The sequence below is a fragment of the Miscanthus floridulus genome, chromosome 16 (genome assembly GCF_019320115.1).
Source record: "Miscanthus floridulus cultivar M001 chromosome 16, ASM1932011v1, whole genome shotgun sequence".
In the NCBI taxonomy this organism is placed as follows: domain Eukaryota; kingdom Viridiplantae; phylum Streptophyta; class Magnoliopsida; order Poales; family Poaceae; genus Miscanthus; species Miscanthus floridulus.
In genome coordinates this window covers 41301476-41323451 of record NC_089595.1, presented here as the reverse complement: position 1 = coordinate 41323451, position 21976 = coordinate 41301476, and the positions used below count along the sequence as shown (strand labels likewise).

The following is a 21976-nucleotide window of genomic DNA, read 5'->3' as shown; positions in this document are numbered from 1 at the left end:
GTCGCCCCACCTCTTTTCTCAAAGGCAAGCCCCGGAGCATTCTAAGTCTCATAGTGTTTTAGAAAATACTACTTGAGTCCTTTATGTTTGATGCATTAGGTTATAAGAGTTGGTTAGAAACACTTGATGCATAGAACTACCTTGTCCAATTACATACACCATTAACCCTGTGTAGGTCCAGGATCGAATATATGCTTAGCCATGCTTAGACTAGTAGAAGTCGGGTGATTTCCTGTCACCTGCAAGATATAGGTGGATACCGAAGCACGGTTAGCTATATTTGCTATCATGGAAAAGAACCATGGCGTAATGTAAATGGAGGCCGGGCGAAGTCTATGTATAGGTTAACTCATGTGATTTCATCTGTGCCGATTAAGGACCTATACCGTTGTTGGCACTTCTGACAAGATTGAACGCATGCCTATCACTTAGCTGACTGGATAACTCATTCTGACCATGAAGCTAAGTAGCTCAACTGAAGCTGGGCCCCTGCTCTATAAGAGTGCACACTCTGGATGGTAGTAAGGATGTGCGGGGAGCCAGCCTTGAGTCCAAGGGCAGGGTAGTCCTGATCGTCCTGGCAGCTGGTTGTCCCTAATTGTGCGGCGCTCGGTGAACCCATGAAATGTGTACTTGAGTTATACCAAAGGTGACCATTGATCTGGTCTGTCTGGGTTTGTGTTAGGAATAAATTTCCAACTGGTTGAAATCGATTCAAAATGCCGTCTCTCTTGGATAGTGAGAAACTTGGCTAGCACCAACATCATAGTAATTGTATTATGGAATGTGATGGTTCGGATAAACATGGAATTACTACACCTGCTATGGTTACTATTGTATGTTATCAAATGATATACCACATGTTTGGCACATGATAGTTGCAAATCTAGAGACGGATAGTTATAATTAACTTGATGATGGAACTATAATTGTATAACTAAGTTAATGGCTTTTTATGCAAAAATGTTGTCAAGCTACCTCCACTTATAAAGCCTTGCATAATCCTTGGAGTCAATTTATTTCTAGTTTATGACGGGTAAGTCTAGCTGAGTACCTTCTCGTACTCAGGGTTTTATTCCCATTGTTGCGGAAGGTACCGTCTATCACGGCTATTGCAAGAACTGCTTCTATCTCACCATGGATGAGTGAGCCTTGGGCAGGCATCTTTAATAATTCTTCTATATGCTTTTGTGGATTATGATCATGTGTTGGCACTGTATTTGAACTATGTTGGCAAATGCTACTTTCGAAACTTTAATTTGCTTCCACTACTATCTATTGAACTTGGTTTGTAATAACTCTATTTCGTACTCTGATGAATGGGTTGTAATTGTAAACTTTATGTAATATGTGACATGTATGTTGAATCATGTACGATCTTGGTTGTATGTGGATCGTCTATCGAGACCCGTCAGTGGTACTCGATGGACTACCGGGTTTATATGGGCTCAAGTATGACAGTGCGATGGCTTGCGGGCTACCATTGTACTTGTGCTATTATAAATTGGTCAGTTCTGCAATAGGACAATACCGAATAGATCATTCGAGTCCTCACCATTCAAAGCTCACACTCTCCACCAAGAGCAGAGCAAGCTAGAGAGGGGCACCAAGAGCTCCTCCACCACTCCCATTGTCTTCTCCTCTCTAATGATGTGGAAGGCACCACCGGTGGCGCGGCTTCCCTAGGATCAGCACCGAGTGATACCCTACCAAATCACTCTCTTACACTCTATTGTAACCCTCAGATTTTGGTTGCTCTTGAGTATAAGGATCAATCACTTGCTGGATGTAGGGCCCTGATAGCCTGAACCAGGATAAACTATTGCGTCCCCTATGTGATTCTTGTGTTCTTGAGTCCACCCGGGCCACCAGAGACACGCACTCTGACACCCGACAAACAACAATGCTTGCCGCGGTTTTGACCCCACAACAGTGGGCCTCAATTCCCGCCCAAACAGCCTAATGCTATCATTCGCATGGCGCACCCATCTCTTGTTTTGCTAAAAAACAAAAATCTCTACTCTCACTTTCCTCTTAACCACTACATCATGACCGCATCGCTCTCCACCGTGCTCGCCCGACCGCCATCCTTCCTCTCCACCATGTCCGAGCGCCACGCCCACCTTCCTCCCTCTCCACCGTGCTCACCGTCTACTGCATGGCTTCTGTTTTGCATCACACCCGCTCGGTTGCTTCTGTCACTTTTCGGCGACAGCTCATGCTAGGAGCGGCGACCAGTAGGCCTTCCCCCTCTCTCTACCACGCTCGATTTGCTTCCTCCCTCGACGATGACATCCAACAATGTAGACGAGATTAGGCAGTGATGTTTGTGCTGAAAGAGCATGTTGTTGTTTTAAGTGTTTCAGGTGTATCAGAGGTATGTTGCAAGTGTTTTATATCAATGTTGCAAAGTAGATTGGGATGTTGCATATATTGCAATGGTTGTACATTATATTGCAAACGTCTGTTCCAAATATTTCATCTATTTTTTAGACATATGTTGTAAGTGTGTTTATCAGGATGTTGCATATTTTTCACACATATGTTGCAAGTGTTTTATCTGGATGTTAGTGTATGTTTGCAATGGTTTTCAAGTGTTTTCATGTGTTTTCACAAGTGTTTTAGACGCATGTTTCTAGTGTTTCATCTGTCTTCAGACGTATGTTGCAAGTGTTGTATCTAAATATTTCAAAAGTAGATCGGGTGTTGCATATGTTGCAATGTGACCCACCTTGTAGTTGCTAGAGCGGGCGTGAGGGGTCGGGTGGGGGTGCAAACACAACGTGGGGTTGGACGGTACGCAGAGTGCAGGCATGGGTGGGAGCACAGAGATCGCTTGGGGTCGGACGATACATGGAGCGTAGGTGCATGAATGGGGTGTCAGGGTGCTAGCAGTGCCATTGGTAAAATTGTAACCATTAGTACACGTCGCTGAAGCTCCACAAAGGAGGATATGCTCTAGGTCATCTTGTCTTTCTCTATTTATGGTGTTGGGTTTGCTACCAAGGTTCCCACCGATCATGAGACATGACAATGACAAGTGTGATGACTGTCCAATTAACTAAGCTAAATCAAAATATCATCCTCTAACTAACCTCAGCTAATCAAGTTGTCCCTGGTATTGCACTATCTATGCCATAATATGTAGAAAACTAAGATCAAATGTGTATAGACAATACATATAGTACACACCATGGTTCTTAACAAATTAAAAGTAGTTAATGTTTACGACACATGTCTTGCACAATTATCTCACATAGAGTTCTTATCATAAAAGAAGGCTACAATATGATAGTTTCCACAAGATACATATTGTGTCCATGCCACCAATATGCTAGCTCTCAAGGGCAACTTTACTCCTTGGTGGGCAAGGGATTTGTAAGGTTTCATGAGTCTTTGGAGGCATCTCCTCCTCCATGGTAGTGGCCGACAATGCTAGAATCGTCTCTAATGCGCCTCTGAAGCCTAGAGCCGGTCGTCAAAGCATAAAGAGGTTGTTGTGTCTCTCCTGAGTCTACCTTTACTCTCATGTCCATCTCATGCCAATGAGGGAGAAGCAGCCCCTAGAGAGACCAACCAGCCCCATGCTTCTGTCTCCCCACGGTGTAGAGACGGTGCACGTCCCCTATCGTCTTGCGTCATGCCCCATGCATGACCTTGAGCCAGGAGTGGCCTGACAAGGCCTTATGGAGGTGGGGGTGGGGGCAGAGCTTTGGCAGGGCCAGGAGCACTGTGGCTCTGCCTGCGTATTAGGTTCCTGAATCCTACTAGGCCTGCTAGGAGATTCCCTACATTGCCGCAGGCGTAAGGTCGGTTGGGACGATGGGGCATGAGCCCATTGTTGCCGAGACACCTTCGTCGTCGGTCGTGGGCATTTGCGCTAAGGTTTGGGTCGGGTCACTTGGTTGTTCCCAAGGCTCCCAGGCAAGAGACTTGTCCACTGGCCTAGCAAGAGGCGCTTTTCCTAAGCAACGAGGCTTCTCGTTGATTAGGTCACCTTGGTCCTAACTGACCTTCTCCATTATCTAGAAGGGGCACATGGGCGCACCCACCAGGGTGTGATGCCTAGTCCCTAGGCTGATTGGGAGAATCGGTTAGGGGGTTACTCATGGTATTATGGCACTAATCTATGATTTAGGTAACACTATTGTTAGGTACTCAATAGGATCCCCCCGAGCCCCTCATGATCTCTCAAGCCATCTTTGGGACGACGACGATGGGATCAGCCCTTTTCGGCATTCGTCCAACTAAGCCAAGGCCCTAGAATTGGGTTTGATGTCCTTCGAAGGACAGTGAAGGATGCCAGCCCAATGTTTAGGTCAGGAGACACCCTCCTTGAGCTCAAACCAACTGAGCATGAGCAAGGCATGGATGATCCCTCGGGGGAGTTTCATCTTGGTCCTACGTGAGGCGCACCGCTTACCCAACTTGACGTGGACCAAGCGACTAGGCTCGATGCCTGGTCGTCTCTTGGAGTTCCACCCCGACCGAGGGGTTCGATGGCAACTTCACTAGCTCAGGTTGCCCGCTACATGATAGCTGGGGCACTTCGTATGCCTAGGCTAAGACCGCTGGTGGGACCTATCATGGCGAGCCTGTCACTCATTTCCCTGGTCTAGAGATGGCCACGTGTCACTCACCGGCTGACCTTCGAACCTCCAATGTTGAGTCATGAGTCCTCATTGCGTTCACGAACCGTACCGTTGTAAGGGTCTAGATGGCAAGAGGGGGGTGAATGGCCTATAAAAATTTCTTCTACAAAACACAATGCACTAGAGCAAAGTGGTTAGTATAAAAGGAGATCCTAATAGCCACTACAAGCACTAACTCTAGTTCACTCAAGCAAGCCCCCTACACAAGTCTAGTATCAACTTAATTCTATCTAAAACACTTCACCACAGAAAGCTACTAGCTACACAACGACACTAGAGAGCTAAGCTACAAAGCAACTAACAACTAGTTACTACTAACAAGAACAATTAGTTACTACTGACAAGAACAACTAGCTACTCTAGAACTACTAATAAGAGAGGTGCCACTACTAAGCTACACAAGCGACAAGAGGACAACACTAATAAAGAGAAATCAAAGACAAGTTTTTCATATAGTAGCAGAGGCAAGTAACTTTTTATTAGAAGGTAGAGTATCCAGTGCCTATTAGTTTCAATGATGATGGACTGAATATTGGTGGGCAAACCTTTTTATTTTATGAGAATTCCTGTGGTTTATCTTTTTTTCACTCTAGTAGTGTCTTGTAAAGATATATAATGTGGAGGCTCTGTCAGGAACCTCTAATTAATAATTGTAATATTCCAACACAACCTCCAAAATTGAGCATCCATTACTTGAAACTAAACTTGCTCATGCAATACTGAAAAAGTTCAGAGCAAAACAGACATCAACACTCATTATCGATAAACCAAGATATTTGTCAAGTTTTGGTCTCTCAGTTTTGATTCAGAGCATTATACTCTGCATGGAACCAAACTGAACAAGTGATCTCTTGTAGGAGATCATGATTGTAGAAGCAATTCAGTTATATCTTAATGCATGGTCAGACGACCAAAAGGCACCACTGTTGGTTCGCCTGCAAACGTCCATCCTCTGTTATCACTCACTGTTCATTATCCTTTGAATTCTAGTGCCATGTATTCAGTATTCTCTGCCTGGTCCAGCGGATTTGTCTGCTTGAAAAAGCAGGACAAGGGGAACAAAGACTCACAACGAGGCATCAGGCATGGTGCAGACTAGAGACTAAAAGAGGACTAAAAGGAACTAAATAACATGTTTGGTTTTAGAGACTAAAAGGGACTAAAGGGCTGAACAAAGACTAAAATATCATTCTTCTTCCTTTGGACAGAGGTGAAGGAGGAGAGAGAGGGAGGGATAAGGGCTGTAAAGTTGGTCCATTAGTCGTAAAAAGCTTCTCTCAAGGGACTAGTGGACTAGAGACTAAAAGTTTCTCTAGTAGTCCCTCCTATTTGGTTAAAAGGGACTAAAAAGTACTATTTAGTCTCTAGGCCTATGAAACTAAACAGGCCCTTAGTGTAGCAGTAAATTATAGTAGTATAGAATTTGCAAACTGACCTTTTGGCAATTGCCACCAGCTCCTGCTTTCTTCTTTGCCGTGCCAACGTTTCACCCTCCATTACATGGACTGTATTTCTCACACCTCTTTAGTTGTTGATTACAGTATAAATGTATGGTTGTTACTCTTTTCTGCTTGGAGAAAGGAAACTAGCTATCCTAGTCAAATACTTGGACGACAGAGACGACGAGGCTACAACGAGATCGACGACTGGATCCTCCTTCTTGCCTGCCATTCTGCCTAGTTCGTTGTGTTCAGGTTCTGGGCGTCAGTGCTATTGGCATCCCTCGCTTGAGCCGCACCGTGGGGAAGTTGACGACGGTGTCCTCCTCCGCCATCCACCTGCAGCAGCAGCAGCAGCAGCCGACAAGGATTCATGGAGCGTCAACATCCAGCACACACAAATTGAAGATAGCTAGTTCGACAGTCCATCACACACTAGCCTGTGACTACACTACCGGATTCAGACGCTTAACCGAGTGGCTAATGCACTTAGGCAAAGGCTACTTTGCCCTCAGTAAAGCCTTTGCCGAGTGCAGCACTCGACAAAGAGTCCTCCGGTAAAAAATTCGTCGGCAAAGAATTCTTTGCCGAGTGCCTTTTATTAGGCACTCGGCAAAGTCTTTGCTGAGTGCCCGACACTCGGCAAAGTTGGAACCGAAAAAACCCGAAAAAATGGGAAAAAAAGAAAAAAAAAATTTAATCGGTGGAGGCCCCCACCAGCCAGCGCTTGCCCATCTCTGGCATTTTTCACGTAAATTTCGCAGCAACGCGGCCGACGAGATTCGAACCCGCGACCTCCCACTGCGCGCGAACCTCCTCTACCACTACACCACACTGTCACTTGTGTCTAGATTCCGTTTTAGTTCCTAACATATTATACTAAACCAAGTGTAAATTGCTTGTTTGAAGCCCTAAACGAATTCAAATAAAAAGGTTGTAAACTACAAAGTTTCATAACTTTTCGAGATCTACACTTTTAGTTTAGGAAGTTTTTCCATCCGAGGTCGTTTACAAAATTTAAATTTTAAAATTTTGAAATTCAAATACAGTTTTGCATGACAAGATGATTCCAAATCAAAAAGTAGCCAACTACAATGTTTCATAACTTTTCGAGATCTACAGAGTTTATTTTTGTTGTTTTTCCATCCGAGGTCGTTTGAAAAGTTCGAATTTTAAAATTTTGAAATTCAAACACAGTTTTGCATGACAAGATGATTTCAAATCAAAAAGTTGCCGACTACAATATTTCATAACTTTTCGAGATCTACAGAGTTTATTTTGGTTGTTTTTCCATCCGAGGTCGTTTGAAAAGTTCGAATTTTAAAATTTTAAAATTCAAACACAGTTTTGCATGACAAGATGATTTCAAATTAAAAAGTTGTCAATTACAAAGTTTCATAACTTTTCGAGATATACAAAGTTTATTTTGGTTGTTCAGTCATCTGTTCATCCGACATGGTCATTCTAACATTATTCACAAATCTTATATATCTCTCTTGTAGTTTCATAAACTACAATAGAGATATGTTAGATTTGTGAACAAAATTACTTTTACTTTGTCATATGAAGAAAAGACCAAAACAAATATTGTACATCTTGATGAGTTATACAACTTTGTAGTTGAAAACTTTTTCATTTGAATTAATTTACTGCTTTAAAATATGCTTTGAAATTTTCTTTGTCGAGTGTAAAAAAAACACTCGGCAAAGAGCTTCTTTGCCGAGTGTAAAAAAAACACTCAGTAAAGAAGCTTCTTTACCAAATGTCAAAAAAAACATTCGGCAAAGAAGCTTCTTTGCCGAGTGTCAAAAAAAAACTTTCGGCAAAGAAGCTCTTTGCCGAGCGTCAAAAAAAAAACTCGGCAAAGAAGCTCTTTGTCGAGCGTAAAAAAAAACACTCGGCAAAGAGCTTCTTTGCCGAGCGTCAAAAAACACTCGGCAAAAACGTCTTTGTCGAATGCCCGAAAAATAACACTCGGCAAACCACTTAACACTCGGCAAAGAGCCGGTCGCGGGTAGTGCTAGCTACCGTTTGACTAGCAGGTAGTGGCGCACTCGGCAAAATATTTTTTTTTGTTTTTTGCCACCAATTTTTTTTGAAGCTTTAGTACACTACCACAAACAACATGTTTAAATTTGGGACATTTTCATTGTATTTTGGCATATTTCTATAGTTTATTTTGTTTTGTTGAATTTTTCCAGAAAATATAAGATTGAACTGCAGGTGCATCGAATAATGGATTACATTCGTTCAAAAAATGTTATCCTTGTTTCTTAGTGTAAATTTAGGCTAAATCCAGGAACTGTCTCGAAATTTCGATCAACGTGCTCACGGGGCAACGCCGCCAACCTGCGTGGGAGTGGTTTTTTAATTGTATAAAATGCGAACGAATTCCGAAAATCATGAAACTTGTCGAGTTGTCGCCGTATCGTATGCGTATGTCGTGAAAAAAATTTGAAAAAGTTTCGAGCACGTTATCACGTACGATGCTCATAAACCAGGACATCTCCATGAAGAATAGGTAGGCTTCATTTCATCTTCTGACATATCAATAACTTGATGGCATGCAGGCAATGTCCTGATTGGTGCACCAGGCACCGCCTCTACTGGGAGGCCATTGTGGACATGTGGCTCTCGGAGGAGTGGGAGGAGAAGCACAACATCCGTCGAGACTGCCGCCTGCAGATGGGTGGGGCACCACACCACCAAGGCAACCGGAGCCTCAGCGCGTACGTCCAGACATGGGTAATCTTCTTTATGTTTTCATCTTTATTTATTTATTCTAATGCTCAATTCTCATTACTTGTAATCATCTTTGTGTTTTCCTCGCAGTCCCAAGCGCACCAAGGCCAGGAATGCAACGAGTTCATGGCGTACGCCCTGGCACACAAGGGCAAGGCGACGGCCCCGGAAGTCACCTACAACCCGGCGGACGGGCCCAAGGCGTACACCAGCGTGAGCGTCCACAGCAAGCTTAGCGAGTACACCTCGGCAGGCCAGCGAGCGCCATGGGGAGGACTTCGATCCAGCCACCCAGCCCCTGGACACAGACCTCCTGATAAGGCTAGGAGGAGGGAAGCAGCACTGACCGGTACTGGATGGCGGACAACACAGTCGACTCCGCCTCTGTTCCCAACCTCGCCGACATTCGAGCAAGGAGCACGAGCTCCTCCCTCCCCATACGCTCTCGGCAGCAGAGCTCACAGCAGCAGATGGCGGAACTCCAGGTTAGTACTGTTTTATTCATCGTTCATTGCTTTTACAATTCTACCTTGTCTTTGCATTATTTAAACATTGCGGGTAGAATATTGCAGACCGACTTGCGGAGGTTGGAGGCCCAGCAGGCGGCCCAGGCGGAGGCCCATCGGCTAGAGACTGGAGGTTGTACAAGCCCAGAGGGCGGCCGAGACGCAGAGGTTGCAGGACATGTTCAGCTTCATGGCGAGCCTTCAGACCTTAGCCAGGTGTGGTCGTGCCCCAGTCGCTGCTCGCTCCAGTTGTGGCTCCTCCTCCTTCTGTAGGGACTCCGGTGAGTATATATGGTTATTTATTCCTTTAGCTTGTGCGGCCCTTCTGTAGATACTCATGAATTCGCTTCTCCTTTGTGCAGCAATAGTCGGCGGGTTCGAACCCGACTCCTCAAGGTGGCCCTTCTCCACATGCCGGGTGGATAACTGGCCCTCCTCAAGGTGGTAGTTCACACTCTGGGTGGGGAGGCTGACAGTAGGTACTGTTTATTTGTTTCTTTTCATGTTGCATGGACTTGTGTTAGACTTAGCCTTATGTTGGACTACTACTAGAGACATATATATATTGTGATGGATATTGTCATGGATGATGCGAATGTATGATGGATTATGGACAATGGATTTGTATGTGATGTATTATGGATGGTGGATGTGTATGTGATGGAATATGGATGTGATATATCCTGTGCTGTGTGTTGATATATATGTGATTTCTTTGTTTGCGCTGATGAAAAGCAAAAAACAAAAAAAAAAAAATAGCATTTTCCCCTCTTTTCCGAGTGCCACACTCGACAAAGAGGGCTTTGACAAGTGCCGTGACCATGGCACTCGGCAAACCTGGGAACCAGAGACCCAATTTCCCAGCTTTGCCGAGTGCCAGAGCCATGACACTCGGCAAAGATTTTTTTTAAAAAAAAAGAAAAAATTTCTTTGCCGAGTGCAAGAGTATGGCACTCGGCAAAGAATTTTTTTTAAAAAAAGGAAAATTCTTTGCCAAGTGCCACTGAGGTGGCACTCGGCAAAGAGGCCGTCAGATTTGACGTCGGTTTTTTTTGCCGAGTGCTGACGTGACACTCGGCAAAGACTTTACCGAGTGCCCGATATGTGGCACTCGGCAAAGAAACCTTTGCTGACGGCTTCTTTGCCGACTGCTCTTTGCCGAGTGCGGCACTTGGCAAAGCTTTTACCGAGTGTATTTCGGGCTTTGCCGAGTGCCGCAGGCACTCGACAAATTACCGGTTTCCAGTAGTGCCTCGAGCTGCTGCAGAGCCTAGTGGGCATTCGCTGAGATACTTGACTGCCAGGGTAATGAGCACCGGCACGGAGTCCTCTGCAGGGATCATGAAGTCGATCATGTTGTCAGATATCAGCTCGTCAGTGAGCTCGTCGTTGTCATTGCCTAGCAGCACGTCGATCATATCACGTGGATGAGTGCCACGCATATGCTCGCCTTCGGTGATCATCTTCTTCCTCTTCTCTTGGATGATCATTTTTATCAACTTTGTCATCCTCTTCTTAGCCTGGGTAGTGTTTGATACCAGAGCACACATATGAGGCTTGTTTCCTTATATATAGTTATCGCAGTTCAGTTCATTGCAAGAAAGTATATAGAGTGGAAAAATATAAGGGTTCGCCGTGTTTACCCTTAGGGATCTGTAGAGTTGAGTCCCCGGAAGCTTAACTGGAAGTGATGTCAAACCGGCAATGAATTCTTGAAATTGTTGCCTGTGGTACTGCATTTCGTCTCCTTCCTCTAGCCCAATCAGCGCTCTCACTAGGATTTCAAACACAATCTGCAGAACCCATGAAATTGATAAAATCTACTGTTAGAAGAGCTCAATGGCAGCAAAAGTTGGCCATCAGCAACAACCACAAACCTATTAAGTAAAAAAAAGGATGGTACGTAACAATTATTAGTTGCCTATAATAAAACGTCAAAAAGATGTAAACATTGAACACTACATCATCCGTCCTCCAATATCAGGGATTCATCATTTCATCAGGCATTCAAAATATGTGCTCTCTAAATATAAGGTATGGATTTTGTTTGGATATACATGGTACTTTTTTTTGGTACAGCCAATTAATCTCTCATGACTTCATGTGCAAATCAATGTCTGCATTTCTTTAAGGAGAGGTACATGCGACTTTTCTCATCTTCCATAAAATTAAATGTCCTAAAAATCTTATGATTTTCATCAGTTCTTATTATCCAAACAAACTACATCTCTATCTTTATCTCTATCTCTATCTCTATCCCTAAAAGATATCCCACCTCTTTATTATATGTAGGAAATATCCCTCCATCCAAACATGTCGATTGTGTGAGGATGATATGCGGTTCCAATCAAGCTGTGGGTAATCTTGGCGACCGCAATACTGTCCATGGCTCCATGCATGTGTACATATGGACAAAATGCTAACTCCCAAAGCCGCGAAGCATCAATACTGACCTCGCATGTCGCATCCAGACGCACGCACGGCACGGCGCCCATGGTAGCGACATGCCGACATGGGATGGGGCGCGCACGCGTGCACGAGAATCGGCACACGTGTGGCGGCGACCCAAGGAAAAACGCAGCTACTAGTCTATTTACGACGTCTACGTGCATGCAGTATGGACACAAATACTGGATCGGCAGTCGGCAGTCGGCAGTTGGCACTAATTGTAGTCAACAAGCATGGAGGGACGAGGAGGACGACGACGGTGCTCGCGTCGCGTCGCGTCACGTACCGACCTGGCCTCGTCCTGGACGCGCACGGGCGGTGCGCCGCCGCCGTTGCTGCTCATGCTCCGGTGGTGGCGCCTGCTCCACGCGTCCTTGCGCGGCCGACGCGGCGCTGCATGTCCGCGGTGACCTGCGCCTTGAGCTGCGGCAACTTGAAGAAGGCGCCCGCGAGGCCGTGCACCCGGCGCTGCAGCCCGCCGCCGAGCACCAGGATGGACGACTGCCCCATCAGCTCCATGAGCGACCGCGGGTACCACGGCACGAACGCCGACGCGTCGGCCTGCAGCACCGCGTGGCTCACCTCCGGGTCCGACCTCACCACCGCCGGCGAACCCCACAGGTGCGACTTGAACACCTTGCCGTACCTGAGAAATTGAGAATAATTGTCGTCCACAGTCGTCAATTATTCTTGCCGCCAAAAAATAATTAAAAGAAGGAAAAAAGCCTCCGGCGACGGGCCTCCGCTTCGCTCCGTCAGAAGCCTGGCCTATATCCTGGAGTGAATTTGGAACAACTCCAACAAACTCCACCTTGAGACAAATTCATCTTGTATCATAAATCAACCCTTCATCCTGAACATAACAAAGATAGAAAACCACTGGTGCCAACAATAGTCTCTTGGACTATCTAATTAAACCAACTCAGCTTGAGCACAGCTCAAACTTAGCAACAGGAACAGGCTTTGTCATCATATCAGCAGGATTATCATGAGTACTAATTTTGCATACCTTCAGCTTACCTTCTTCAATCACATCACGCACAAAATGATACTTGATATCTATGTGCTTAGTTCTCTCATGGAACATCTGATCTTTAATGAGGTAAATTGCACTTTGACTGTCACAGTGCAAACTTATGCAAGATTCAACTCCACAAAGCTCAGCGTACAAACCTTTCAGCCAAATTAATTCTTTGCACGCTTCACAAATAGCCATATATTCTGCTTCAGTAGTAGACAAAGCAACAACTGACTGTAAAGTAGCCCTCCAACTCACAGCACAACTGCCAACAGTAAACACATAACCTGTAAGTGATCTTCGCCTGTCTAGATCAGCAGCATAATCAGAATCCACATAGCCAATAAGACCCTTATCAGTTCTTCCAAACTTTAAACAGGAATCTGCTGTGCCTCTGAGGTACCTGAAAATCCACTGAACTGCCCTCCAATGTTCTTTGCCAGGATTAGACATATATCTACTAACAAGACTCATAGCATATGACAAATCTGGACGAGAGCAAACCATGGCATACATCAAAGACCCAACAGCACTAGAATAAGGAACCCTTGACATGTATTCAATCTCTGCATCTGTACTAGGACACTGAGTAGCTAACAACTTAAAGTGAGGTGCAATAGGGGTACTAACAACCTTAGCATTTTGCATGTTGAAACGCTGAAGAACTTTCTTGATATAATTTTGTTGACTAAGAAATAGCAAACCAGATTTTCTGTCTCTACTAATTTCCATACCAAGAATTTTCTTAGCACTACCAAGATCTTTCATATCAAAACCACTACTCAATAGCTTCTTTAACTTAGTGATTTCAATCTTGCTCTTGGCAGCAATCAGCATATCATCAACATATAACAGCAAATATATAGGTGATCCATTAACATGCTTGATGTAAACACAGCTATCATACTTAGATCTTTTAAAACTGTGTGCTAACATAAATGAATCAAACCTCTTGTTCCACTGACGAGGGGACTGTTTCAAACCATACAAGGATCTCTTCAACTTGCACACATATTTTTCCTTGCCAGGCACTATGAACCCTTCTGGTTGGTCCATGTATATGTCCTCCTCAAGCTCTCCATGCAAAAACGCAGTCTTCACATCTAATTGCTCAAGCTCAAGATCATGTGAAGCAACAATACTAAGGAAAATACGAATTGAACTGTGTTTTACCACTGGAGAGAACACATCATTGTAGTCAACACCCAGAATTTGACTGTAGCCTTTAGCAACTAACCTTGCCTTATACTTTGGAGGCTCGCTTGGAGATAAACCCTCCTTTCTCTTGAAGATCCATTTTGCAGCTGATGGTCTTCTTATTCTTAGGCAAAGGTACAATCTCCCATGTACTGTTCTTCTCAAGAGACTGCATCTCCTCATGCATAGCAGAAATCCAATTCTCAGTATCACCACAACGAATAGCTTCTTTATAGGTTGCTGGCTCATGAACATTCTCCACCTGTTCAGCACAACTCAAAGCATAGTAAGACAAATTACACTCTTCAATAAGACGCTTAGGAGGTGCAATTGTCCTTTTTGACTTGCGTTGAGCAATAGGTAAATCCTCCTCTAACTGCAAAATAGGAGGAGTTTGCTGAACATCATCATGAGCATCATCCTCAGCAACATCATTATCATGGTCACCATGCTCATCAACAGGCTCCACCTGCACACCTGTATCATCATCAACATGCTCCACCTGCATGCGCATACGCTGCAGCTCTTTTTCTGGAACATGATCTGAGGGCAAACTGTCAGTAAACATCACAGATTCATTGAAAACAACACTCCTGCTCATAAAAGTCTTTCCTGTTTCAGGATTCCACAATTTATAGCCTTTGACTCCCGAACTATAACCAAGGAAAAGACACTTAACAGCTCTAGGCTCTAATTTTCCATTATCAACATGAGCATAAGCAGTGCATCCAAAAACTTTCAACTGTGAATAATCAGCAGGCGTACCAGACCATACCTCAATGGGAGTTCTTTTATTTAGTGGAATAGAAGGCGACCTGTTTATCAAGTAACAGGCAGTATTAGCAGCTTCAGCCCAAAAATGCTTGCTCATCCTGGCATTAGACAGCATGTAACGGGCCTTGGACATGATGGTTCTGTTCATGCGTTCGGCCACACCATTCTGTTGTGGAGTATGGGGTATGGTGTGATGCCTAACAATGCCTTCCGATCTGCAATAATCATTAAATTCACGCGAATAAAATTCTCCACCATTATCAGTACGAAGCAATTTTACCTTCCTTTCAGTTTGCCTTTCTATCATTACTTTCCAGTCCTTAAAAGCAACAAAAGTATCATCTTTCTGTTTCAGAAAATAAGGCCAAACCCTTCTAGAGTAATCATCAATAATTGTAAGCATGTAACGAGCACCACCAAGTGAGGACTTACGGGAAGGACCCCATAAATTAGCATGAACATAATCAAGAGTACCTTTAGTGGTGTGAACTGAAGTGTTGAAATGTACCCTTTTATGCTTCCCGAAAATACAATGCTCACAAAACTTTATTTTACTCGAAGTGCAGCCATCCAGCAGGTTTCTCTTCATCAATTCTGCCATACCATGGTGACTCATATGTCCCAAACGCATATGCCAAAGGTTAGTTTTACTAGGTTCATCATTAGTAATAGCAGCAACAACGGAATCAGAACCAGGTAAAGTACACCCTCTAAGGACATATAACTTTGCAGAATTAAGATCACCTTTCAAGCAAACAAGAGAACCTTTTGATACCTTCAGAACGCCATCTGAACCGGAATATTTGTAACCTTCTGCATCAAGCGTGCTCAATGAGATAAGATTTCTGGACATCCCTGGTATATACCTGACGTTTTTCAGCGTGCGTGTCATGCCATCATCAGTCTTGATCTGAACTGATCCAATCCCCACAATGTCACACGGGTTATCATCTCCCATCCGCACAACATCCCCTTTCTGCACAGACTTATACGAGCTAAACCAATTTCTGTTAGTGCAAATATGAAATGAACATGCGGAATCGAGAATCCATTCATCATGACCAGCAACACAACCAGCAAATACTACCAGACAATCTCCAGAATCATCATTAGACGCAGCCGCAGCAACAGAGACCTTACCAGCCGACTTGTTTTTCCTCTTCTCCTTATTCTATACTTTTCTGCAATCCTCAACATTATGATTTGTCAGCTTGCAATAAACACAGAACTTTTTATTACCATGCGGCTTGGACTTTGAACGGCCTCTCCTTTCGTAGTTCTTTCTACCATCATTGCCATCATTGGAGGATCTGTTTTCAGTTCTGCCTCTCACATGCAAAGCATCGCCCTTGGAGGACGACGTCCCGTCATTCTGCACCATGTCTCTCATCTTCTCCCTAGACTGGAGAGCCTCATAAACTTCCTTTAGGGTTAGTTCATCACGGCTCAAAAGTATGGTGTCACGAAAATTTGCATACGAATTTGGCAAAGAACATAGCAGCAAAAGACCTAAGTCCTCATCATCATACTTCACCTCCATCGACACTAGGTCGGCGACGATCTTCTTGAATTCAGCGATGTGGCTCATCACTGAATCCTCCTCCTTCATCTTCAGGGTGAACAGCTTCATCTTCATCTGCATCTTACTGGTTAGATCCTTGGACATACAGATCGATTCCAGTTTCAGCCATAGTTCTGCAGCAGTTTTCTCTTTCAGACACTCCTGCAAAATATCATTATGAAGATGCAACTGAATTAGGGCGAGCGCCTTCTGATCCTTGCGGGTCTCTTCTGGAGTCCACTCGGCCTTCCTCTTTCCGAAACTATCCAGCGCCTCATCATAGTCATGAGTCTGCGCCAGAATCCCCCGCATCTTGACTTGCCATAGCGAGAACCGCGTGTCGTAGTTCAGCAGCGGAAGATCGAACTTCATCGACGTCGTCATGAACCCTAACAGCAACCAAAGCTCCGGTACCACTTGTTATGAACGACGTATAGGAATATGAAGTAAAGAATCAAACCACAGAGGAGACACACGATTTAACGTGGAAAACCCCTCCGATGTGAAGGGGAAAAACCACGGGCACCAGCCAGCAACAATCTCACTATCTCAAGAGTTTTGGGTTACACGCCTATGGCGGCTTACAAGAGAATCAAGTCTCCACGAAACCCTAGCAAGGGTATATATACCGTACCGTACCGTGGGGGGCTCTGCCCCCCGCACCCCCCCGAACACAGGGGCGAGACCCGATGGGCCGGCTTCAGACTGCGCTACGCTCTGGCGACGGGCCTCCGCTTCGCTCCGTCAGAAGCCTGGCCTATATCCTGGAGTGAATTTGGAACAACTCCAACATAAGCTAGGTCGGGGTTAATGATATCTACTCACAAGAGGCGGCGTTTCTCGACGAAGGACTCCGGGCGGGGGGAATACGCAGCCCGGATGAACGCCAGCGTCTCGCCGAGGCGCGGCCACCCAAGCGAGCCGGCAGGGAGCCGTGCTCCGGCCGTGCCGCTCGCGGTTGCCTGCCTCCTAATTCCTGATGAAGACCAGGCACGGGGGACAAAGAGGCGCACGATGACGGCGGCGAGGAGCAGCGCCGCCGTGAGTCCGTGACAGAGCCGACGGACGCTGGCCAAGAACCGCCCCAGATGGGCCACATCGCGCGCTGGTGGTTCTAATCGTCGATCTCAGCGCTCTGTGTTGCAACTTGCAAGAGTGACCAGTATGAAGCCCCGTGGGAACCACTGAAGAGTGCTTCTAATGGAAGGAGCCGGAGCCTAATAAACCGGCCGGCAGCTATATATGAAACTGCTCATAGTCTCGCTTCAATCTTTTATTTTTTATTGTTTATTATTCTTTAAAGATTAAATATAATAAAACGTCTGTTTGATCCGCAAGTGCTAATGGTTAGCCGCTAAAATTTAGTACTAGTAGATCCAAATAAACATATTAATAGATCAACTAACTAGGGACTGTTTACTATTAGTTTTATTAGCATGGTGGGATCTTAGGCCATAGGTCTCCAAATAAAATTGTGTGGCTCATGGAATTTGTTCGGCTGTCTTGTTGTTGTTGTTGGGTTTAAAAAAATATCATGTCAAGTTGTCAAGTTCAGTCGGCATGTTGATCCAGCGTTGTGGCGATGATTGGGTCGTTAGAGAAGAGCTAGCACAGCTTGTTTTCGACCGTGATGAACCAAAGGAATATAAGGTGATGGGACCACATTTTGGCAACAATCATGCCTTACACTCGTGAATGTGCACGTAGATAGATATGCATTGTGTATTTGTGTTGTGTGGGCGCCGTATGATGCATGATTAGCTGAGACCGAGACCAGGGTGGTTGCCCATCGCTACCATGCATCATGCATGATGCATACTAGTCCATCACGCGCGTCCTCGCGCGCGCCGACAAATCATCTGGTTAAGACGCAGGTAAACAATATGTTTAATATTTGCATGGAAACAATATTAGGAGTTTAATATAGATATGTCATGCACAAAAAATAAAAGATTTGAGCTCTTTTGATATTTAATATGGTAAAACTATTTAGAATTCTAACATGAAATGCTTGATATGGTAGATCACATTTCCTAGCAAAGCATTTGATTACCAAGCACCTCACAGTCATCATACCACAAATTGTGCAAATAAGGACAAAACCAAAAAACTTCCATACAACAAGAAAACATGGCACATATAGATTACCAAGACATGCTCCAGAAGCTTGCACTGTCCAACTGCAACCAGTCCACCACTGAAGGCCCTAACACCACGGCCGTACACAGTCATTGGATTCTGGATATTCAGCATTGCATAGAGAAAGAACAAGGGGCTATCCAGACCCTGAAGGTAAGAACAAAATAAAAACGAAATTAGATAGAGCTGAAAGGAAAAGCAGCGCTGAATAATTGAAGGCTAACTATTTTATTTGCATCAGAAAGGGTATGCTCACATTAATTTATAATATTTCCTATACTACTCACAATTTTTACAAGCCTGACAAAGCAAAGATTCCATTTTCACATCAGATACATGGAGCAACTATAAAGGTAGATGCCAATATAATATAGTACTAGAATAAGAATGACGAGCTTTACGAAAAAAAAAGTTAGAATGATTACTAATACTTGATTGGAAGCATCACTACCGGAAAACGTCCTTTGCCGAGATCCTATATTTTTGCCGAGAGCAAAAACGCGGGCTCTCAGCAAATAAAACGTTTGCCGAGAGTGGCTCTCGGCAAACATTGGCTGTCGGCAAGTGACAGGATCGCCGTGGGCCTGCATCTCGGCAAGCAACAGCTCTCGGCGAAGTGGGCCGTTTTGCCGAGAGCCGCGCTCGGCAAAAAATGCCTGTCGGCAAAACGGTCCTTTGCCATAGGCCGCGCTCTCGGCAAAATAAGGCTCTCGGCAAAACATTGCCGCGGGCCCATAGCCGTAACCTGCCCTGACGGCGTCACCGCTTTGCCGAGAGCCCCTCCGTTACTACTCTCGGCAAACCTCTTTGCCGAGAGCTGCTCTCGGCAAAAATTTGCCGAGAGCCCCTCCCAGGCTCTCGACAAATGTGGTTTCTATATTTCATGTGTATGTGTTTCTCTTCTCCTAACTCTCTCCAATTAAATAATTTTTTCTTTCATATGCTCCAAACTTTTTTCTCTACAGACATACTACAGGTTGTACTCAATATTAAAATTTTGTGTATTTTTGTAATTATTTGCTATATATAATTAATTAATTGCATTTCTATGAGTTTTTTTAATCGATTAAAATTTGAACAGCGATTGATTTAAACACGGGAAAAAATTAAGTAGAAAATGATATTCATGCTATTTATGCATTATTGAGGGCAAATAACATCTTGTTGACGTTTTTTTCACCTTTTATTTTACGAATCGAAGACCACGAACATATGTCGCCCAACGATTTAAAAATTCTTAAAAAAGGAAACGAAGTCGGAAAATTGTGATATTTGCAATGAAGTCATGGTATCACACTTGGAGGCTGTGGTAAAAAATTGAAAATGTTTCGCACAAGTGGTTGCGTATGATTCTTATAATCTGAGACATCTCCGAATAAGTTTCATAAAGTTGAGAAGGAGTCATTAGGATTTTCAAACAATGTCACGGTCGAATTAGTTTTGGAGTTCCAAACTTTTTGTATAGCCATTAGAGAGCATAAGTTGTAACACGACAAAAATTCGTATTTTTCCGGAGCCGTTTGTTGTTTATTAATTTTTTTTTTGGATTTGATTTGCCGAGAGCTTCAGGGGATTGCTCTCGGCAAAGACTCTTTGCCGAGAGCAACTAGTCCCGCTCTCGGCGCAGATTTCTTTTTTTTTACCTGGCCTGGATCAATTTTTTGCCGAGAGCTGGCTCTCGGCGAAGAGGTTTGCAGAGAGCTACTCTCGGCAAATAATAATTTTTATTTTTTTTATATTTTTTTGTGCAGTTAGCTAGTTAAAAAATTCGAACCGAATTTGAAAAAAATAACTTTACCGAGAGCCGGATCTAGGGGCTCTCGGCAAAGGGGGAAGGTTTGCCGAGAGCCTCCTAGATCTGGCTCTCGGCAAAGTGGCTTCACCACTTAAACGTTTCGGCGCAGCCCCGCAAGCCGCGTGAACCGTTTCGGCCGCAGCCCCGCCGCCGCCGCAGCCCGCCACGCCCAGCCGCGCGCGCTGCCGCCGCCGCTCCGCCCGAGCCAGCCCGCCCCATCCTGCTCCGTGCCTCCGTCACGCCAGGAGTCAAGGTCGCCGCCGCCGCCGCCGCACGCCAGGCGCTCGCGTCTTCATCGTACCCTTCGTCAGGTCTTCGTCGGCCACCCAACAGGTATGCCCACCCCTTTCTCTTCCCTTTATGCTTTGTGAATTTGTATTCGGATCGAATCTAATTTCATTTCAGCATGCGGTTCTGCATTCATTGATCTGCTTTGATTTGAATGTCGTATGCTATGTATATAAAATGCAATTAAATTTAAATAACTATCATTATTATTAGAGGTAACTGTGAGGGTAAGATCTTTTGCTGCATGTCGTTTGCTTGACAGTAATGTAGTGTGGTTTTAAGCTCAGACATTTTGTTTATCTCAGATGTTTAAACTCAGATGACAGTTTCTCATATGTTTAAGCTCAGGCGAGAGTTACTAGTAGTTTCTTTTTCTTCCGTACTGATGATTCTTGGCTGCTATGGGCTGGTGATTGATATGGAATGATGAAACAGCTACTGAGCTGGCACCTGTGATGAAACATCTAAAGAATTTAATTAAAACTTCTTCCTCGTGCACAGTTGCAATGTATCATGTAGTAGTACTTTGTTTTCTTGTCAAATAAACTAAGTTATCTCCGTGAGCAAAAAGAGGCTAACTGGATTATAATGTTAAAAATAGAAATATCCGAATTTGTATTTCTTAAAAGGAGAATTCCTGCATTTACTAAATTACTGTGCATCCTAAATCCATTTGTCACATTGTTTGCTATAGACAAGCAAAGTGTCTGAAAATTATTTGCTGGTTGAAATGATGAGAAGGCAAAATAGGATTAACAGGGAATGTATTGCTTGTGAATTCAAACATGTACTGTTCCACGAGAAGCGAACTTGATTGAAATGATGCACAAACATATTTGCCAATTCCCTTTGTGCCACCAGATATGGCAATGGAAATTGTGATGATGGCTGATAGTGATGATGAGAGCTATGATCCAGCTAATCCCGATGGGGATGATTATTTCTAATACATGTAATATTATGTTATTTTTTAATTATGCTTTATTTATTTTGCATCTCTTTATAATAATGTCTTGTTTATGATCCATCTAATCCGATCTTATTGTTTATGTCTTGTAGGTGATTGTGCAAAGATGGCGGGCCGCAGAGCTTTGCGGGCGGTCAGGTCGCTTTACGACACGGGGGCAGTACACCAGGGCCCTCAGGTGAAGCTGGGGGTCGGCACCACCTCAGGGGAGGAGGAGGAGGGCGGCCGGGAGGAGGCCTAGGGCACCACCGCCTCAGCCTGCAGCAGCAGCAGCACCAGAGCCCGAGGAGGAGCGGGAGGAAGAGCAGGTGGACGAGCAGGCTCAGCAGGGAGAGGACGAGCTGGAGGCCGAGCAGGAGGAGCGGGAGGATGAGCAGGAGGCCGAGGCAGGAGGTTCCAGTTCCACCGGAACCTCGGGTGTCTACCAACGAGGTCCGGCGAGCCTACCTG

The 21976-nt window shown here is 44.6% G+C and overlaps 1 pseudogene; it reads right to left on the bottom strand.

Annotated features, from left to right (window-relative positions):
* Positions 1–10571: 10571 nt before the first annotated feature.
* On the bottom strand, positions 10572–17544 carry LOC136510613 (cytochrome P450 90D2-like; annotated as a pseudogene).
* Between the last annotated feature and the right edge of the window lie 4432 nt (positions 17545–21976).